This window comes from Corapipo altera, unplaced genomic scaffold, assembly GCF_003945725.1.
Source record: "Corapipo altera isolate COAL_440 unplaced genomic scaffold, ASM394572v1 44, whole genome shotgun sequence".
Lineage (NCBI taxonomy): Eukaryota > Metazoa > Chordata > Aves > Passeriformes > Pipridae > Corapipo > Corapipo altera.
The window spans coordinates 7,859,292-7,878,116 of record NW_020884880.1 but is presented as its reverse complement, the minus strand read 5'-3'; the positions used below and the strand labels follow the sequence as shown (position 1 = coordinate 7,878,116).

Genomic DNA, 18,825 nt, shown 5'->3' with positions numbered 1-18,825 from the left:
CCAAGAGTTCAAAATGCTACCATTCATATAATAATTTAACAGGAAAGCATGAGTTACTTTTTCTCCTAATAATTAATACCTTTCTGAGTTATGGTGGTAGTTCTTTTGTTTGATTTTTTGTTTGTTTGTGTGGTTTCTTATTTTATTTGTTGGTTTGTTTTTTAAACTGAAGATTTAATTTGGATTTTCCTGTTTTATAGTTCTAATCTCAAAGATTACATCAATCTGTTTTCATGTATCTGTTACGTGTCAATCATTTGAAGGAAAAAAAATAATTAAACACACTGAGTCGTAGATAACATTTCTGAAGGAATCAGGGGTTTAGCATGGCAGCAAGAAAAAGGAAAGCCTTTCCTCGGCTATTTTTCTCTACTTGTGAATTAAAAAGACATTTTCCTTTCAGATCTCTGCAGAATTATTAGCAAGCATTCCCAGTATCCGCTCCATTTGCGACCTGAGGGCTTTGCAAGGAAGGAGCTGTTTTAATCAGCGTTCAAACGGACACCCTCTGCCGCAGCTTTCCCTGCGTTTCTGCCTTCCCCGAAACGTGCCGGCCGAGCGCTGGACTTTACCCTGCGATCGCTTCGATGTAAACGTCCGCCAATCTGCCCTCCACATGGACACTTCCCAACGCTCCCCACCTTTTCCCCGCTCCGGGATCCCGGCGCCGCGCACGGGCGGCCGCGCTCGGGCGCCCCCTGGCGGCCCCGCTCGGTGGCGGCGCGGGCCGTGTCGCTGCGCCCGCAGGGCCCGGCTGTGCTGCCGGGCCGCGGCTCCGCGGGGCCGTCGCTCCTGGCTGCTTTGGGAACGGCGACCTCCTGCTTCCCGGCGCTGGCCTGCTGAAACGGTGAGGGTTTGCATGATTCTGTACCGCCCCAGCCGGTTGAGGGTGACGGGAAGGAAAAGAAGAGCTCGGTACAGGAGAGTGCGCCCGCGGTCGTAGCGCGGGCACCGGTGACGCAGCCCCTTTGGAGGGCAAGGCTGAAGGAGCTCACGCGTTTAGCCTAAGTGGCAGCTCCAGAAGCATAGAATTATTAACTAAGAACTTGCAATCTCTCAATACGTATACTCAAGGTGGGGTCTCCCTTGGAATACTGAATCCACCGTTGGGGTCCCCAGCACAGGAAGGATATTGACCTGTTGGAGTGAGTCCAGAGGAGGGTCATCAAGTTGATAGGAATGGAGCACCTCTCATATGAAGAAAGGCTGGCAGAACTAGTATTATTCAGCCTAGGGAAGAGAAGGCTCTGGGGTGTTCTAATTGCGGCCTTCCACTACCTGAAGGGAGCCTACAAAAAAGATGGAGAGGGACTTTTTTTCCAAGAGCATATAGTGACAGGACAAGGGGGTGTGGCTTTAAACTGAAAGAGAATAGGGTTAGATTAGATATTAGAAAAAAAATCTTCACTGTGAGGGTTGTGAGGCTCTGGAACAGGTTTCCCAGAAAGACTGTAGGTGCCCCATCCCCAGAAGTGTTCAAGGCCAGGTTGGATGGAGCTCTGATACAGCTGGTCTAGTGAAAGATACGCCTGTCCATGGCAAGGGTTTTGGGACTAGATGATCTTTAAGGTATCTTCCAACCCAGGCCATTCTATGATAGGTATTTTAATATTTTCATTGTAAAAAGTGCGTTAAAAGCCTGGGCTATGTAACTCCAGCCTTTGTATCGTGGTTGTGAATACTTCTTCAGAAATAGGGCATTAGAGCAGGAGTGTAAGATGAGAGATTGCAAATTCATAATTAATAATTCTATGCTGCTTACAAAGTATTTACCCATGTCAAATACCTACCTAAGTTATGTTGTTTATAAAACTAATTCAAACATCTTTGATCTCAGCTCACACAAAATTCCGTCAGATGGAAGTCAAACACTTTGCAGAAAAAACCGTGCACTTTTGAGGTAGTGTTGCTCAAACTGTGTAGAGGGATTGGCATTGGCTCCAGCTCAAGGACTGACACGTCCCCCTCCACCAGCCTCCCTCTCCTCTCAGTTTCACCCACAGCACCAGCCCTTTCCCTGTTCTAAAGTTGTTGCCCAGGACTTTTTATTAGCCATTTAGCCCTGCTCAGCTGTACAGCATGAAGAATGCGTACTTTTCTTTCTACTTAGTGTTGGCTTTATCAGTAAAATTTATCTGGAGTTTGATGTTCAGAGGGGTGAAGGCATGATGGGAGGGGGGAATAGCCCAGGCCAGCTGTGAGTATACTGACTGCTCATTTAAGCAAAGGCAAGGGAAGCAGCCTGGCTGCAAAAAGTAAAATATTACAGGCTATATCATAAGGTTTGGATGTGAACATACATACACAAGGCTTCTTTCACAGAATTCTTGCTGTAAATTTTATCCTTTACTGGGTGATTCAATCCTCTGTAATGAAAACGTTGCCCCACTCTGAACTTTCCTGATGCTATTTCTTTCGCAAGAATAGTAATAACAGAAACTAAAACAAAAGACAGAAGAAAACATACTCCATCTTGTGTTAAAGGAATCTTTCTTGGAAAATGAAAAGCTGTGGTACCACTGGGATCGACCCTTCAAAGCTTCTGAAATTTTGCCACGGCCACCACATCTGCTGCAGAAATTAATTTGATACGGCACGGCATTCCTTTTATGGTTAATTCACACTTATCCAGTGGGTGACCTATCCAGCCTGTAGATAGGTAGGGCAGTAAGTGTGAAGTCACCTGAATCAAGAAGCAGTATGGCTATATTTGTATCATCTATATTCCCTAGTTCAGAGACGTGCCATGTTGAAATAAGAGCTGTTTTTCCTCTCCGTCTTGTGGGCTGCTGTAAAATAAGTTTTGCACTGTTTATGTTTTTGGAGGGCCAGGGTACCCCACTGGTAACCTTGGATAACAAAAACCTAATTAATGTAGCCCTGGATAACAGAAACCTAATTAAACCACAGACACCATGCACCCATGAAAACGCCTGGTGATAAATCTTTTTCCCATTGGCTGTTATGCTTCCAAATTTGCTGCTTCTCTCGGAGACATTATTTATTTGCTCTGTGCAAATCTTTTTCATGAAGCATGTCTGCTTCTTTCTAGACCTTCGTTTGCAAGGTATGCAAGTATTAATGCATGTGTGCATACAAATTGCTCCCTAAATTCTTAACTAGCTTAGGACACTTCGCACTCTGATTGAATCCTGACTATGTTTGATAAGCGGACAAATTTCTAGAAACTTTCTGATCCGTGTTTTAACAATGAATATCATCATGCAGCTTGACAAATGCCTACTTTTTGAAGAAAATTATTCTGTCTTATGTAGGAGGAGACCCCAGAGGTACCATGGCTTTTCATTTTCCAAGAAAGATTCTTTAGCGCAGTCACTGTTCTGCTAGTGATACATCCCCAGGAACTCTACTAGAAACCTAGAGAATTGGAAAGTATTCAATCAACATATCAGTTTATTGCTAAAGCAGGATCATATTCCAACAGAGAGAATATGAAAGCCAATACACCAATAGACCACAGTCTTTTATTAACTACTGAGTGTTTTAAAACACAACAATGTGCAAAGTCTTTTTGCAAATTGAGTGCCAGGCTTCATTTTTGGAAGCTGAATGTTACTATTTTGATAGATATTAAAAGATTCAGTTCAGTAAATACAAAACTGACATATGTGCACCAGTACAGCAAATTCTAAAAATGCATGTGATGCACAAAGAACCCAGACTATTTATTCTTCAAGTGCACTTGTTTGGTATGTTATATGATAGCTGTAAGGTATGCTTAAAGAATTATTTTATAATTGCAGTCTCACAGGATGTCCTTTTGTTTTTCTGAGGAATATTCCCCAGTGTTTCTCTTTTCATTTAGATGCCTAGAGCATGACCACAGGAAGACATTATTTCCCCCTTCGATACAGGAATATGTGTCAACATAAGACCCATGCCATGCTGTTACACTAACAATTGTTCAGTAATTTATTTCCCTCTTGTTTCTCTCTTTCCAGTGGAAATACGTGATCCAAATCTGAGCGAACTGACTGCAGATGTTTTTGTTGACTTTATAGACTTTGATTATATCTTTGATACAAGAGAATCCGCCCTGCAGGACGGGAGTGTAATTCCATCAAGGACTTCTGGTGACCTCATAAACCATGAGAGCTGGCATTGACTTTAATGGGCACCACGTGGTTAAGTTCCCATGCATCATTTTGAAAATGTAGGGCTTCATTTGATATTGCAGAAGGATACCAGACCTACCATGTCAAATTGTTTCTCTTTCTTCTTAAGGAGCCACCCGCTTTATGTTACAGTCAGTCCTCTTTGGTAGCAAATGAAATATGCCATTCTGGAAAATTAGTATTTTCTCTGGCAAAATGAACTTGAAAAGTGCCTTTCATAGAAAAGCACATATTTGGGTTATATTCTTTTAAATAAACTTTCTAAAAAGATGGCAGAAAATTCAAGGAAAGGTGTGGGGTTTGCAGCACTGGCTTTGCTTGCAGACTGGTTTTGCTTGCAAATATCAAAGTATGAGACATTTAAAAAAATAATTTGTAAAAAATTTAGTAATAGAATTGTTATGGGTCAGTTGAAAAATTAGACCATGTTAAGTTAAGTTAGCTCAGATTGCTAGTGATAAATAACCTAAGTTAGAATTACTTAAACTAAACCAGTTTAACTGTGTTCAGTGCACCCGTTCTAGGACTCTGTTGTTAGGAATTTCCAGGGGTTCAATAAGGTTGACTTGAAGTTTCAATTTGTGAAATTTGTTCCATCACCTTTGTAAGGCACTTGGAGATTTTCTCCTGCCTTCTCTCAACCTACATTTCACCTGTTGAAACCAGTATACACCCATTGTCCATACCTATAAAAAGTTGCTGGATATCAGTCTAAAAATAAGGTCTGTCAGCACCGCTCTGATTCAGGAAAATGTGGTAATAAAGACATAACCTAAGTGTGTCAGATCAGCTTTTTTTATCATATATGACTTCAGTATATAACAAGGAGGTACTCTAAAAATTGCTCATCATGATGATTGCATACCACGAAAGGATCTGTCCTTCCTAATTCTGAGAGTACAGATCAGTGAACTGCCTAATCTCTATTTTTATTTCAGCGTTATAAGTAATTTTATTCCTAGATTGGTCCATAAATAACAAAATCTTTGTTACATGGCTAGATAATGTTCCTGTATTATATGCGTAGGATATGTTATTTTTTATTCAGCTTCAGGTAACAAATCACCTTGATATTAAAGGGGGGAAAAGGATACCTTTTAGACAGATTATTCAAAACCTACTTACTTTGGCCTTTTTACCACCTTAATGTGAAGTCCCCAGTGTGTGTTGTTCTCTGGGATAACTTCTGAACTATATGCATCACTGCTCCCTATGCTATATTGCAGTGAGAAGTACATTTTTTCACCATGTACATGGCTCATCCATAAGGTATAGCACTCCTTTTAGTAGTTCTATCCCATGTCCTAGAGCTAGGTGGAATAATTGCATGTCTTAAGTTTAGTTTAAATGTCTTCTTAAATGGTGAATGTGGGTGTATGGGAGAAGGTTGGTTCTCCAGTGTTGGTGTCATGGTACAGTTATGTAGATTTTATACAACAACCTCCTTCTTAATGGCACTCAGAATTATCCCAGTTGTAATCTCATAGCTGAGATAGTTAATAAATTACAGGCATAAGGAAGGCTGTGACAGCCTTGGGATGAAATTTATACTGTACTAGGTTAGATAGTTTGTACCAGAGGAGGATCCGTTAGGCTTGTTGAATAAATAGATGGATCTTCTCTCTACTCCATGAAAAATTATATATGTTTTTGGTTTGTTTGTACTACTTTCTCCACATGAAACGTGTGTTTGGTCCAACAATTCTGTGGTTTCCTCACTTTGTGATAATAATTAACACCCTCACTGAAGTCTAAGCAGTGATGACATTTGTTTAAGGGCCTGACTCTGATTTTTGTTGCTGTTTTGCCTTATGTTACTTTCATTATGCAATTGAAACCATTTTGGAAAAGGAAAAGGTTCAAAGATTGTTGTTTTTTTGATCTTACTGACCATATAGAAACTCTTTCAATATATCCTTCAACTCAATATATCCTTTAGCCTTTGTGAGTGGACAACCTCTCCAGCGCTGTGGGTCTGGGTTGACAGTAGCAAGGTGAAAGTAAAGCGAGCTATGCAGTGGTCTAAAGTCTCCCCTTTTTTTTTTTTCCCTTGAAGAAACAGAAAAATAGATATAATTAATATAAAAGTAAACCAGTCGGAGAGTAACTGTTGTTTATGAGGTAAATGTGTTAGAGGAGAAAAAAAGAAAGGATATCTTAAACCTTACTTTAGAGATTCCTGAAGCTTTGGGGAAAATTTATTTTAAGGAATATGACAATGGTTCTCTACTCTCCTCAATAATCTTGTAAAAAAATTAATAGCTTTGGAGTAGATATACATATTTTGAACTTCCTTTCTGGACAGAGCACAAAGAAAACCTGGCTTGTTTGTGGTTGTAGAAGAATCATAGGTGGCTTTGTATAAGAAAGGCAGGTAGCTGCCAGGGACACACAGGCCTCCTTCCCTTTCCCTGTTCTTTTTTTGGTAATAACTTTTTTCAATATGTTGTAATTTTTTCCCCCATTTTTCCTAAATAAAGTGAAATGTCAAATCATCAGAGAATTAAAATGTATTTATAAAAAAACAACCAAAAGGGCATCTGATGTTTTACAGACATTCCAACACCTTCAGGAAATTTGAACTCACACCAAAGGGTCTGATATTCATTTGAATCTCCATCTGTGCTGAAGCACATGTGTGCACACAACACACATTGAACCACTACGGTGGAAAAAAAATCCCTGCTCTTAAATTATAGCAGCTCTCTACAATTCTTCTGTAACCACAAAGGCTTTGGTAGTTTTGAGACATTGCAGTGGCTTTGGGTGATCTGATCACAGAGCTTAGTTTTGTTAAAGAAATCCCTTTGCTGAAAGGTATGGAAAAGCTGTAGGAGAAACGTGGGGAGCTGCAACCTCACATCATGAGGGTAGTTTGGAGTAAAGGGGAAGGGTTCAAGAAGCTGTTGTGACAGCAGACACCCTACAGCCAGAGTTAATGCTGGAAACACTGCAGTTTTAGTTCCCTCACCAGAAATCCCCATGCTCACAGGAACGGATGTAGTCATTAGTCCTCAATGGGAATATGACCTTTCCCTTTAAGTGTCTGTGTGATGCTTTTGATCCTTTGACTCTCTCTAAGGGATAGATTAAATATGTGGCACAATGTCTACTCCTGAGTGAGGATTAAGCCTGGCTTTTGGAAGCAGAACTATATTGCCTAACCCATCGCCATTTATCATGTTCTCTGGGGACCTGTTCTCCATTTTTCTTCCCCTCCCCCTACACTTTTAGAAAATCCTCTTCTCTGGGGTGTAATATTGATATCAGCTGCATTGGCCTTGGCTTCATTGTAGTTCCTTCTGATTTTACACTGAACCAGGTCTTATGTCTCAGATATCTTGTTAAACAAAGTGCTATTTTGAGGCTCAGCTCTCATATGCAGCCTGCACTTCCCTTAGCACATTTTTGTGTATGAATTTTAGTAATAAATACCTTAAAATGATTTATAGTTTTGTATCACTGTGTTTTTCAATGGAATTCCCTGAGGATAAACCTTGCCTTTTAATACTTGTATTCAGATTTAATGAAGCAGTGAAGCATATGATTACCTTCAGGACTTGTGTAAATCCCATTAACTTCAATTAAGCCCAAGAACATGCTTTGGTGCTTCACTAACCAGGGATGCTTAAGGCTAACATGCACATAAATGTTTTGCTGAATCAAGTCTTAGTGTTTTATCCATTTTTATTCCCATTTCTCTTTTACTCTGTCTGATGATATAATAATTTTGGTCTTGTAGTACCCTTACATTCTGCTTCCAAGTAAGAAGCTACAGTGGGACTGAAGGTCTCATTCAGTAGAGGATAAAATTAATCCGTTCTGCAGCTGTGAACCAGAGAAGCACAGCAAGCTTCCCAGTAAAATGAAAAAGTGATGGTATGCCACTCTGGCTCATAAAAATGTAATTTAAGCATTGCCCTCTCAATAAAAATATCACATTTAGGACACAGTAATCCCCTTCTGAACCTTATCTTACTTTTCAACAGCTCTTTGGACTCTTAGAATTGATGCACTTTGAATTTCCTGTTGGTCAGGTAGCATGATTTCCTGTAGCTCCCTCCCACAACCCCAGCTTTGCGTGTCATTCTAAGCAGGCAATATCCAGGCACAGGCAGAAAGCTGACTCCTTGGTCTAAAATTCAGTACATTCAGGAGCTTTAAGGTACTTAGTTGGCAGACTTCAGAACTACTACTGCTCAGAGCTGTGGCCTTTGCACATATTGCACCAAAATGAGTGAAACTTCAAAAATGCTTTTCAATTGTTTTCTCAAGACTCCTGCCAGAATCTTTGCCTTCTTTTCATACTTTTTTCTTTTAATGAGCTCCTGATTTATGACAAGAAATCACCAGACACCTAGGTTCTCTGGGCTTATTAAAACAGACAAATTCTTTGGTGTTAGAAATTCATCATAAGAACATATATTTTTTCCATACTAGATTAAATCAATGCAGGCAAGTGCCCCAGTCCTCTCCCAGCTATGGTCTGGAGGTATTTCAGCACAAGGAAAAAATAACCCTTTCCAGTTCCTGGCTCAATAAAGCCACTGTTCTCACTGGAGGCAGAAGGATGATTCTTTTCTTGTCCCCACAGTATTCTGCATTTTATCTATATCAAAAGATTTGCTTCCTCTTCCGTATCCTCTTCTTATATCTTCCAAATAGGAGTCTTCTTCCTAGCTTCCGTGTCTGAGTTGCACTGGTGATTTATATGCTCACTGTCTGTTTTCACAATGTCTTTCCTGGCTGTCTTGTATCTCTCCCCTGTGGAGCACTGGGCCTTAAAATCATTACAGTAAGGACAGGCAATCAGTCTTCTCTAGATACATATTGGATTTTACTGGTGCCTGAGCCTATAGAATGTGCCAATGTCTTTTGTGGTTCTGGCAGGGAAACCTCAGGAAAGTGTGGAGTTTTGGTTTGGATAACAGAGAAACGGTTTGGGACTTTTTTAAGCAAAGTGTTCTTTATTTATTGTTCTTTTCATAAGATAATGCTGGGAATAGATGAGGAAGTTTCAGAAGGAGTTTTGGAACTGCAGGGTGGTGGTTCTGCTCAAAATCACAGAGCCTTATGTTAACTTTGGATTCTGTCTTTGGAAGCAGCCTCATCACAAAGTGCAGCTCTGATTCATTCAGATAAAGGATTTAAGAATATAGGAATGGCCACACCATGTAGCCCAAAGGCCTCTCCAGCTGAACAGCCTGTCTCACAATAGCCAGTAGTACATGGTTAAGCAATGTGTCTGCCAAATATATACTGAAATTTTCAGTGCCAGTGCAAATTGGAGTCAGTCATGTGACATTTAACACTGTAGTTATTAGTCCTTGATTTTTTTTCCCCATGAATATTTCTAACCACTTTTCACACAATATAAAATTGTAGCACCTGCAATATCCTGTAAAAAGGATTCACAGAGCTTGTGTGTACCTTGTATGAAGTGTCTTGAAAGAAGGATCTCTACTTTGGGCTTGCCAGCTACTATTTTATTTGATAACCTCTAGTTCTTGTATGGGAAAAATCCATGAACTGTTACTTCTATCTGCCTTCTTCTTGCCTCTTAGTATTTTATTAGACCTATATTACTTCTCCAAGCAGAACAATCCTGATCTGCCCAACCTTCTTCATATAGAAACTATTTCACACCTTTCTCCTTCGACGAAATTTATCTGAAACAATTCCAATACAGACTCTTGTCTGTATTGTATCAAATGTGCATGGTCTAGCCTCAGGCTACTGTTGGTTTTTTTGGTTTTTTGTTTTTTGGGTTTTTTTTGTGAATAAAGACTTAAATATTAACTGAAGCAAGGTTTTCCCTCTGTTTCAGAAAAGGTGAATGCTCCAGTCACAGAACACATGGCTTCAATGGATCTTTTTTTAAACAAAGGATGGTAGTATTTAATATCCAAAGAAAAGATAGAAGTGTCTGGGATCACCTCTGTAGCCAAAAGTATTTGGCTTGGACTCTAGGCTGCCTGAATTACCAGTTATTTCTTTCTGTCTGAAAGAGGTGATAAGGCCTTCTTTGCTTTTCTCTTTGAAAGTTCCTTACTTCATCCCACCATAGCATGAGAGGTGAGGAGGGTAACAAGAAATATAGCATGGGGCTGCTAAACAGCCAGCTCTAGCCTTAGCAATGACAAGTGAGACAAAATTACACAAATTTTATGTTCTGCCTGAAAAACTTGGGTTCAATTCACTTGCCTAAACATACATAGTTAGCATCATTTGAGACAAAACAGGCTACCTGGGACACCTATATGGAACTTTCGTGTTAAAGAAAACTTGTATCTTTCTGGAGTGACTAGTGTGCTGACTAGGTACCTTCAGGGCTCACAAATACCACAAAGCACGTGTTTGGCAATTTTATTACACATCTCATTTCTTTCATTCCAGTTTTCATTGTCTGTGCCTCGCAGATTTGTTTTAATTTACAAGTGTAGTACAAGTCAGGTAAAACACACATTTTGCTACAATTCTGTTTATTTGTAAAGGATGTGCACAAAATCCCATTCCCTAAGAAAACAGTAGAAACAACCAATAACATTTTTAACTTACTTGCAATGTCTCATTTTCTTTCAGCACTCAGGTCAATGTTTCATATTTCTCCCGAAGTCTACACTCTTGTGACTGTTTCCTCTAAGACTCTGTCTTATTTGTTTTGATGATCTTAAGGCAGTCATTCAACCCTGCATAAGATTCAAGAATTTTAGGTCCACTTGACTTTGACTAGGGTTAGACCTTCCAATGCCCTTGGATATTGTTTTCTGCCATTTCCAGGTATCTCTCTGCATAAATGTATCTTTCACTTAACTTGCTGAATACAGAAACGTTACATAGATCAGTGATAACTGCAGCTGAACAAGACGAAAGGCTAAGCAGTCCAGTAAGATATACAGACATCCTTTAACACATGTTAGTTGCCAATGAAATATGAATCTATTTAAAGACTCACTTTTATTTTGTGGGTTAATTGTATCAGATTTAAGTTCTCTCACCAGTTCTTCCTTTTCTGCTCATAGACTCCATGTAAGCAGCCATAAAATTATGTGGGTTGGAAGGAGCCTGTGGAGATTGTGTGGTCTAATCTCCTTCCAGGTAAGGCAGGCTATGCAGGACCTGGTGCAGTCACATTTGGTGCATCACCAAGGATGGACACTTTACATGCTCTCTGGCCAACTACTCTAATGTTTGTGGGTTTTGTTTTTCCTATATCTAGTCACAATTTCCTGTGTTCCAACTTGTGCTTATTCTTTCTTGTCGTCATACTCTGCCCCTCTAAAAGCCACAGTGTCCTATAAGAAGCAGAACAGGTTACCAGTCTGGGTACCTGTGATTTTTATGAGGTGATTGTTATTACTGTAGCCTTGCATGCAGATATAGGTGTATTAGGGAGGGTTCGCAGCATACTGAATCTTGAAAACTATGACACCGTTGCAAGCTCAACAAAACTGATATTTATTACGAAGAGGTGGCCAACAAAACAAACAAACCCAAAAGGGAGGAAGGAGGAGAGAAATAAGCCTCCAGCATGACCTCCCCAGTTACCCAGCTGTTGCCCATAAAGTTATCTTACCGACCTAGCATACCTATAATTACCCATAGCAGAAGCTGCATCCTTGGAGAGTCAGTGAGTTCACAAACTGGCAGGCGTCTCCACTAAAAGGCAACGTTGTCCTTGGTGTGAAGTTAGCTCTCTTCCCAGAAAGCACTATCTGCTTTTATACAATTAATTGAGTTACCTCAACCTCCCAGGTGTGGCCAGCACCGCCCAACCAGAGGCCCTGAGTCCCACCCTCTCGGTTATGTAAGTTCATTCCTTCAGTGCATGCATGAGAACTTTGGAAATCCCCTAATGCACGCGCAGTATGCCTTGGGGGTCTTTTCTAATTGAGTCGGGAGTTGAGCCTTCCTCCATTCCTCTTCAATTTCTCCTTCAAATGCCCTTGGCAGACAATAAGCCTTCCTAAGTCTTATTCATTTGGCATCACAACGAACTCTGCATTCATTCATGCATTGAGCAGATGTGTTGTGCATCTGAATGTCTAGTCCGTGAAGATTTAGAGACTTGGGTACCTGGGTACCATCTGTACCATTTAGGGCCATCACTATTCTTTTTGGATCTAAATTCCAGACATTTCAGTAGGGTAAAATTATAATTATCTTTAGGTGTTTTCCTTCTGATCTGTATAAGAATAACTAGTCCCCTAAGTTAGGTGTCTAGATTCTCAGTACACAGGTGTTTCAAACCATTGTGTGAAATAGTTAACTAGCTGACCAAGGAAGCACCTAAAATCAAAAGGAAAACTGAACTGCCCAGAGCAAATGACTAGGTAGTATCCATTTCCTGAAGATCAAACAATGCCTTTAAAGTATTTCCAATGACACAAGCAGATCCTACTTCGGTCTTTTGTATCACTACAGAGTAAAAATAGAAGATAACAATGTCTGCTTTTTATACATGGTTAATACTGTATCAATATGCAGCAAATAATGTCAAATCCAGGGAGAAGAATTACTTCCCCAGTGTTGGCAATGTTGAAGGCAGCACGTGTCATTGTATTTTCAGGGAGACATGTCTTGCTGGTCTTGTACCAGCTGGGTTATGTCCCTCAGGAGATTTAGGCATACCTGTGTGACACAGATGTATGACAGAGTGCAAGCTAAGAGGAGCAACCAGGAGATGCAGTGATCTGTGCCGATTTGAGCAGAAGGGAGCACAGAAGGGGACAGAAACTGTGGAGGATGGTGTACACATACTCAGCAATGGTGGTGACCTCTCATGGAGCAGAAATTAAAACATCTTCCTGTGGCATCAAGGGAGGATACAGCTCTGCAGGTCCATGGGTGAAGGAACGCCTTGTTGAGGTGTCCTGGTTTCAGCTGGTTTCAGCTGGTTTCAGCTAGGATAGAGATAATTTTTTTTCCTAGTGGCTTATACAGTGCTGTGTTTTTTATTTAATATGAGAATGATCTTGATAACACACTGATGTTTCAGTTGTTGCTAAGCAGTGTTTACAGTAAGTCTGGGATTTTCAGCTTCTCACCCCACCCCACCAGTGAGTAGGTTTGGGGGCACAGTAAACTGGGAGGGGACACAGCCGAGACAGAGGAACCCAGATAACCAAAGGGATATTCCATGCCATATGGTGTCATGCTCAGCATATAAACTAGGGGGAGAGCTGGCTGGGCACCACTGCTTAGGAACTGGCTGGGCATCGTTGGCAGGGGTGAGCAAGTGCATCACTTGTGTCATCATCGTCTTCTTGTTCTTGTTCTTCTTGTTCTTCTTCTTCTTCTTCTTCACAACAGCAGCAACAACAACAACAACCACAACAATAATAACAAGTTTATTTATTATCGTCATAATGTGTCCAGCAGGACCAGGAAAGTGATTCTTCCCCTGTACTCGGCACTGGTTAGGCTGTACCTCGAGTACTGTGTCCAGTTCTGGGCCCCTCAGTTTATGAAAAAATATTGAGGTGGTGGAGTGTGTCCAAAGAAGGGCAACGAGGCTGTTGAAGGGACTGGAGAAAAAGTCCTATGAGAAGTAGCTGAGGGAGCTGGGGTTGTTCAGCCTGGAGAAGAGGAGGCTCAGGGGAGACCTCATCACTCTCTACAACTACCTGAAAGGAGGTTGTAGCCAGGTGGACGTCGGTCTCTTCTCCCTGCAACCAGCAGTAGGACAAGAGGGCACAGTCTTAAGCTGAGCCAGGGGAGGTTTAGGTTAGACATTAGGAAGAAATTCTTTACAGAGAGAGTGATCAGACATTGGAATAGGCTGCCCAGGGAGGTGGTGGAGTCACTGTCCCTGGAGGTATTTAAGAAGTGATTGGATGTGGCACTTAGTGCCATGATCTAGTAGGCAAGGTGGTGTTTGTTCAAAGGTTGGGCTTGATGATCTCAGAGGTCTTTTCCAACCTAGCTGATTCCTTCCTTCCTTTTCTGTTCTATTAAAGTCTTTATCTCAACCCATGAATTTTACCTTTCTTCCAGTTCTCTTCCCTTCCTGCTGTGGGGGTGGGTGAGTGAGCTGCTGTGTGGTGGTTACTTGCCTGCCTGGCGTGACATGACACTGGGGCTGGAGAAGATGGTGTCTTCAGCTGCAGAAGGTGTGCAATGATAGAGGATCTGTGTCACCAAGTAAAAGAGCTGCAGGAGGTCTACAGAGTGCATAGCATCAGAGACAAGGAAAGGAGTTTGATGAGATCTTTTCTAAGACCTCGTAGCTACAAGACCCTGAACTCCAGCTGTATGAAGAGAGGGGCAGGCAGAGCCAGTGGTGTCAAAAACCTTCACGATGGTGAAGGCTGCAAGATTCTGACTTCTGGTATCAGGCAAACAGCTCCTGCTCTGCCTGCAGTTTGGCAACTACAGGTCAAGATCAGTGTTATGGTTGCAGACAAGGGGCTGAGAGCTGTGCCTGAAGCACAACCCAAGCTTACTGAGCCTTAACCCCAGCAGCACACAAGACAATCGATACACTCAAACAGAAGAAATTCTGTTTAAATGTAAGAAAAAACTCACTGTGGTCAAGGTAGTCAAACACTGGAACAGTATGCCCAGGAAGTTTGTGAAATATCTATGCCTGTATTGCAAAAGAGAGCACTTGGGGTATTTAGTCACCACCTAAATTAGGTGTAAATCAGATTTTATTTTCATGATTTTTTTTTAAATTTCAGTTCTTGAATTTTCTGTATATCCATACTTTAATTGCCTAAGATGTTCACCAGTTTCCATCTTCAGGCTTAACCATGCACAACCAACATAGAAGTGAAAAAGTTCACCTCCACCTCCAAAAGAGATTTTTTACTGTCTTTCTATACATTCCTACCTTTGAGGCCACATAGTTGCTGTTGTTCTGTACCAGCAGCCCTGCATTCTTAATTTGAATATGTATGTAAAATGGATGACCCTCACCTTCCCACAGCTGTACAACTATTATAACTTCAAATAATGTTTTGCAGCTGGGGCACAGGGCTGAAATACTACATGTGGTTACTTACTTCTTTATATGTGGTATCCTTCATATTACAGTATGTGTCTGCTGTTCCTCAGTAGGGCAAATATTGACATACAGTATTTTTCTCCCCTTTAGCTCTCACACTTCCCTTTTAACCAGATGTAACAAACTCTTTCCTAACCTATTTTCTCTCTACTGCTATATATGTTAACACCAATGGCTTGTGAGTAAGTAGGCCTGTCAGCAGTGGATATTTTTCTCTTCCATTGTCGTTGGAATAATGACATCTCTTGCTTTATATGGTTTTGTGTCCTACAACTCAGTAATCCAATGCAGACCTCACTGTCTGTCTGCAAGACACCAGTCTGTAATTCACCTAATAAGCCTAAACAAAGGAAATCCCTTGACTTAAGGACAAGAATGTGTCCTGTGTTCTTAGTATTCTGCAGACTAGAGAGCAAAATTGCTCTCCTCTTTAAAGTCAGAATGATTACCCATACCTGCATGGCTATATTCCTTTAAAATGTAGGAAACAACGTTCTACATAATTATTTTACAACAGCAAGATTTTATGTACTATTTTAGATGTTTCCCTTGTTTTTCATTTTAAGAGAAGAAGAATATAAACTTTCTAGAACAAAACATGCTGAGGATGGCTTTCAGCTGCCACATTCTTAGCTTAAGCCAAGTGCCTTGGAAGTGCAGGTATGTTTACATCTGGGTTTTATTTCTGACCCACCTTTAATAAAGATGCAACAACGATACAGCAAAACACAACAGAACATGATAATATATGGCACATAATAAAGAACTGCCATAAGTACACAGGGGGCTCAATTTTGCTTTCACTTTATCTCTGCAAAAATCCATTGTTCAACACTAAACCTTTACAATTGTCAGAGTTCCTTTTGGTTCAAAAAAAGACATTTTCCAGAGTAATGAGGTCACTGGTTCCCGTTTGCCATTCTACAATATTCTGTTTATTCCTAGAATCCCTGTTCTTTCAGCAATAGCTGATGCTCTCTGTAGCTGTTACTCCTGGGGGAATTGAGACTTTAAACATTCATTAAAAAGTGAATTGCTATTGTTGACAAAATACAGATGGCCAAGCATGAACTACTGACACCTATGAGAACACTTCCAGTGCAGTACATGGTGGTGTGGCCATGTGAGCACTCTGGTTGCTTTTACCAAACCAGTGTGTCCTTTTTTAACAGACTGGCCCTGCTGTGTGCTCATATTCTTTTGCCTAAATATGGCACAAGCTGCTGAAGTTATTTCTTTTAAAAACGAACTGAACTTATCTCTGCTTTAGAGAGCAAGAAAAGATGTGCTCTTTCACAGCAAAGCTATTAGTGAACGATATTCGTACAAGGCTCAGCTCACAAAATAATTACCCAGAGTCAAAGCTCTGCTTCAGGCTGCTGCAAACATAACACTCGATGGCTCCCAGAGGCTCTGTCTAAGTGGTGGGGTGTGTGCCATAACCATGTCCCTGATCACCTGGGAGGGACCTGGCTGGGCCGGAAACTGGGGTGCAGGGGTGGAGGGTGGAAGGGAGTTAGCGTGAAGCCAGGGTGCAGCTGGGACACACACAAACACACACACATGGCTGTAGGAGCTGGGAAGCACGCCTGTATTCCACAGGTTAGACACAGCCATAGCTTTAAATCAGCCATGTATTTAAATAGTTTCTTAAGCTGCAGCCGACAGACTTAGTCTCTGAAGACTACAGTTAGATGCTACACCAGGGTGTAGCACGCAGCATTACACTTGCGTAATTATATGTACTGCACTCTAGGTTAACGTGGAAAAAGCTGAAGAAAGGCTCTAGCATTTAACATTTTCAACTTTGTGAATAAAATGTGATAAGCTAAGACTGAGACAGTAAGATGAAACTGGTTGAAATGTTTTTGCATCTTTTTCAACACTTGTAAAGATAGGTAGAAACTGCATTAGCTGTATGAAGCTTTAGGTTATTTGGGGCTTAAGGTGTTTTACACCTTTTTCTTTTTCTTTTTCTTTCTCATTTTTATATATATGAGCAATATTTTTCTTTTTTTTTTCTTTCACCATTTTGATACTGATATATTTAAACTCTTCTTTTTTTCCTCCCATTTTTTCTTTAGAGTTTTGTGGTCCTCTTTTCTCCCTCATACCCTTTTTTTTTTTTTGTGTGTGTGTGTGTTTTTGTTCCTTTCTAGGTGCAGAAAAGTGCAAGTTGCCATTGTTTTTCTCTGTTTTGTTTGAATGCACGTGTGGTTTTGTGTGTGCATAAGAGAGAGAAGAGGAGACACTGTGAGGCTGCCAGCAAAAATCAAAATTGGAGGAGACAGGAGAGCAGAGGGAGTAAGAGACTGTCTTATTGAACTTGGAGAGGAACGAGGCCCACCTGGGGCTGAACCAGCTATTGGGAAGATTAAGGAAATAAAATAATTATGGAAAGTTAGTGCTGGAATTGTGAATGGGCCTGAGAGACCTGGCTGAGGCTCAGGAACTGGGAGTGGTGGCTGCTTGAGTTGAATCAAATGCTCAAAAATTGAACAAATAAGGATACAGTAGACATGCTGAGAAATTGTACTTATGTACTTTGACTTGACTTTTTAGCCTTATGAACTGAAAGACAATAACTCTTTCTTTTCAAAAGAATGGAATCTGAAAAATGTAAACCCAGGTCTATTTGGTGAACATTTAAAGAGTACTATGACCAAATAGCCAGAAACAAGAATCCAGCCCATAAGGAATAGCGCCTCCAATCTCTGACCTTTCAAACTGGAGCAAGGCTCTCGGCACAAATGCAGTGAAACACAAACGGGGTCAGCCCAGTGAAAACAGACATAGCTGTGAGCTTAAGGTTCCTGCTTCTTCCTGGTTTTTCATAAAGAAGACTTAAGGTAATCTCTTTCTAACTGAGTTGGTATTGTCTGCTTCTGAAATTCATTATTCCAAAGCTAATGTTAAAATTTAAAGAACAGCACAGTAGCTTGAAAATTCATTTTTCACATAATCATCCAAATGACTCTAGTGTACACTACAATGAGAATTTAATGTTCTGTCTTTTACTCTGTGGTTTTTATATTGGCATTTCTTTGAACTTTCAAAAGTTCATAGAAAAACACAGATATTAAGGAATAGAAGTATCTTCCAGCATGCACCTTTCTTTAAAAAATAAACCTAAACACTTTAGAAATTGTCTAATTTGGCTTCCTAATACACTTTTCATAACATCAAATAGATTTATTTGGTAGGATGTGGGTTTTTAAACCTTAAATGAGGTGTGGCTAAAAGTTTAGAATGGTTTCCTCAGCTAGCATACATTGTCATAGCCATTCACTTCAACACTTTAAGTTCTACTTATATGAGCAAGAGAAATAGACCAGCTTAAAAGGTGTAAAAAGTTGGAGGACAAGATGACGATGAGATGGTCAGCGCACCTCTCATTATCATCTGTCTGGATTGATATATCCATTTGAATATATAAACATGCTACTTATGCCTTATTTTTCATATTTCTTTGTAAATCCCTTATTGGCTATTTTTAACAGAATGACTGGATTCATGGTCTGATGCTGTGTGTGGAACTCTTTTAGTCTTATGGCATATAAAAAGTTTGTAAATACAGGGATATTTTAAGGCTGGTCTTGTATAGGAAATAATATGATAGATAGGTACGATGGAACTTTCCTGTGAAAGAGAAACAAGTTTAATGCAGTGATAAGTGTAATG

The 18,825-nt window shown here is 40.4% G+C and overlaps 1 long non-coding RNA gene across 1 annotated transcript; it reads left to right on the top strand.

The window, feature by feature from the left end:
* The first annotated feature begins 743 nt into the window (after nucleotides 1-743).
* LOC113945344 lies at nucleotides 744-4,912 on the top strand. The gene is made up of 2 exons (XR_003527053.1): nucleotides 744-847; nucleotides 3,963-4,912. It is a non-coding gene; the product is annotated as an uncharacterized LOC113945344 (long non-coding RNA).
* The last annotated feature ends 13,913 nt before the right edge of the window (nucleotides 4,913-18,825 follow it).